This window comes from Alligator sinensis, unplaced genomic scaffold (assembly GCF_000455745.1).
Source record: "Alligator sinensis unplaced genomic scaffold, ASM45574v1 scaffold589_1, whole genome shotgun sequence".
Classification (NCBI taxonomy): Eukaryota; Metazoa; Chordata; order Crocodylia; family Alligatoridae; genus Alligator; species Alligator sinensis.
The window spans coordinates 266,383-269,645 of record NW_005842881.1 but is presented as its reverse complement, the minus strand read 5'-3'; positions in this window follow the sequence as shown (position 1 = coordinate 269,645).

The following is a 3,263-nucleotide window of genomic DNA, read 5'->3' as shown; positions in this document are numbered from 1 at the left end:
CCAAGAGTTTTCAAAGATCTGTGCTAGAGGCTGGGCTATGATGCTCGCCAGCTCCTTGAGTACCCTGGGGTGAAGATTGTCAGGGCCGGCTGACTTGAAGGTATCCAGCTTCTCAAGATGTTCCTTCAGAAAGTCAGCATTAATGGAGGGCAGGGGATCACCCTCACCCGGACTTCCCGGCCCTGTAGCGGGCATGGGCGTATTGTGGGACAGGAGCGAGTCTTGCAGGGTAATCAGAAGTGGCAAGGGGCAAGAAGCTGGGGTTGGGATGGAGAGAAGTAGCATTTCCTTCCATCAATTTGGAAGTGGCCCCTGGGAATCTGCACTGAACTGCCCCTGCGTTTGAATCCTGAAGAGACGCCCTTGGCTATCGCCTCTCGACGGGTTGCACGCAGTTTTGCTATGTTCCCCCTTCCTTTGTTCCACTCCAAGGCAAACACTTCCTAGGGTTTTGTTCTCTCGTTCTGGGGCAATTCTTCCATGCTGCTCACTGCTCTTGTCCCCATTGAGTGCACCAGTCGATTTGCATGGATCTTACCACGTGAGCAGCTTTGAAATGTCACCAGGACAAAGGCGTGATGACATCGGCCAGATGGCTTGGCAATGAGCTTAAGAGGGGACAGGGCCTTTTGGCGATTTTCAGGGAAAGGTCCCATTTTACAGGCCGACTGTGCCTGCACAGTCTGTCACCACCACCCCCGTGCAGCCAAGCAAGATGCAAGTTGCAGCCCCCGTTCTGCCCCGAATCCTGGGTCTCATGCTCTCAGGAGCATCTCCTCAGCCTTTTTTTATTTGCTAATATGCCTCTTTCCTCCCCTGAACAGAATACCCGTGCAATTACCCGCAGAGCCTTCAATTACTGCCTGAGAGTCCTTCAGACTCCCTATCTATCGTCTTATGGCAATTACCAAAATAGAGAGTAATGGCTGAGAAGAAAATATCCACAGACCCAGGAGGACCCTAATAAGGATGTATTTGGAAAGCTCTTTTGTCAATCTCTGCATTAACAGTCCACATTTGTGCAGCGCTTTTCAGCTCTGAGCCTTAAAGTGCTTTGCAAGTCAGAGAGAGAAGCAGGGAGAAGGGCTGACATGCAGCCCCGTCGGTGTGAAACGTGGCTTCTGATTAAGTCACTCCGCACAGGACCAGCTCCGCGCTGGGCTGGGGGGGTGGCTGCTTGCTTTCCTCTTAAATTTCCAGAGCGCTTTAAAATCAAAGCATCATTACCAACACCGCCGAGTGACCCAGTCCCCAGAGCACACATGCCCTAGTATCTTTAACCACAACCTTTTAACCACATGCCCCAGTATCCGTCAAGGTCAGGTTCATGTCTCCGCTGCACAGCCCTGTACCCTCTTGTGATGTCCCCCTGCACGGGACCCGGGTGACCCAGTGGGAAGGGTGCTACTTCTTGAGCCATGCATGCTCTTCCTTTCAACAGTCTCGTTGTCCCCGGAGCTTTCTTGTCGACTTTCTGAACCCCGCGTAGCTCGTCAAGCTCCGATCAGGGCAGCCAGTGGAGCACCTGCAGGTGCATATTCACGAGGGAGAAGGGTGTGCTTTCCCCCTGCGTGAGGTAGCGGGTGATAAGCACCAGAAGATGAGGTCCTGGTGAAGACACGGCAGTGTGTAATTTTAACGCAGGCTTAGACTGACACGCAGCCTGGGCTTTGCACGGACCTGCTAACTCATGTCAAGCTGCAAGCACCCTGTTTTCCGTCAGCCCCTACCACCGCCTTGTCTCCACCTACACAAGGAAAGAGCTACCCTTTCTTCCTAGTGAAGATCAGGCCAGCACCTGTTCTCCACAAATCTACTGATTGCTTCTCTTTTGTAGGACTGACAGCTCCATCCCACCTCCAGCTGGGTTTCCTGCCTCTCACCACCTCCCCATGGGTGGCTGTTCCCAAACTTCACTCCTCCAATGGCTGGAAACCCTCTTCTCTCTGGAATTTGCTGTGCTTTTTTTATTTATTTATTTATTGATTTATTTTTAAGGAAAAAAATGTTCCTGTCCCAGGTCAAATTAGCCAGATCAGGTCCAAATCTGTTTGAGTCATTCAAGAACCCTATGTGGCCCTGCTGCTGGAAGGTATCCTCCACCCCAGCCTGGGGCTTCAGGTACTTTGGTGGGCATCTTATGCACAGGTCCAAAACTGGAAGCTTAGGGTTTGGATGCCCCTGAGTTTTTCCTGCCCTCAGCCGTACGGCCACAGGAGCAAGCTAGGGAGGAGTTTCCCACTTCCATAAAGTCGGCGTCTAGCCGAGATCCTCCCATTGGAGGCTAGGCAGTGGGAAGCCAACTATGAGGCTCTCGTAGCGAGTCCTGTCTGCAAGCAGACAAGGGTGCACCCTCCACTACACGGTGCCATTTTAATTGCATTACCTTGGTCAGGGTATTTCTCCTGCCACCATCACGGTCGTGGTATTTCCCCTGCCACGTAAGTGTTTTGTTGAGCATGCATTATTGCATCGAGCCATCGCAATCACACGACTTGGAGGCCCAGAAGAGTATTACTGATCCCTACTCCCAAACTTAACCTCCTTTTCACAGAGACAAAGGTTGTAGCCGTGTTGGTCTAAAAGTACAAGCAGACAGTGTGCTAGAGGCAATATCTTGATATCGTTTCCATCACCAATTCTCCTGCAAAATATGAAACATCATAACAAGAACGAAGCATAATTCAACATCTTGCTTGCCATCAGACGCCTTTGAGGTAAATAGACTGCTCCAGTTTTTATAGTTGGAAAAAATCTTTTTTTGCAAGGTTTTGGGTATAAATACCCTTCGTCGGGCCGAGGAAGCATCTGCGCTTGGTGTGCGCTCTTCCTGGATGACTCAGCCTGACAAAGGGTATTTATACCCGAAAATTTGCAAAGAAGAAATTTTCCAACCATGTGAGTTGGTTTAATAAAAGATATCAGATTTACCTGAAAAACCTTGTCTGCCTGTGTCCTTGGACCAACACGGCTACAACCTACACCCTTGTCTCAGGTCACAAAGTCAAGGCAGGAATGAACCCAGCTGTGCCAAGTCACAGTCTGGCATCGTCCTCGGCTGGGATCTCTCTTTGGATGTCATTAGCGGCCTCCCTAACGAGGTGGCACAGGAAGAGAGGAGAGGCCCTCGGTCAGGATCCTGATTTCCCAGCCAAGCACGTTCGATACAGCCAGGGCTCGGCACGTGCGTGCTTCAATCCCTTCTGGAGCAACCTGTCACTCTCACAACGTGTCCAAGGTGAATTTCCCCTCGTTTCCCCCCC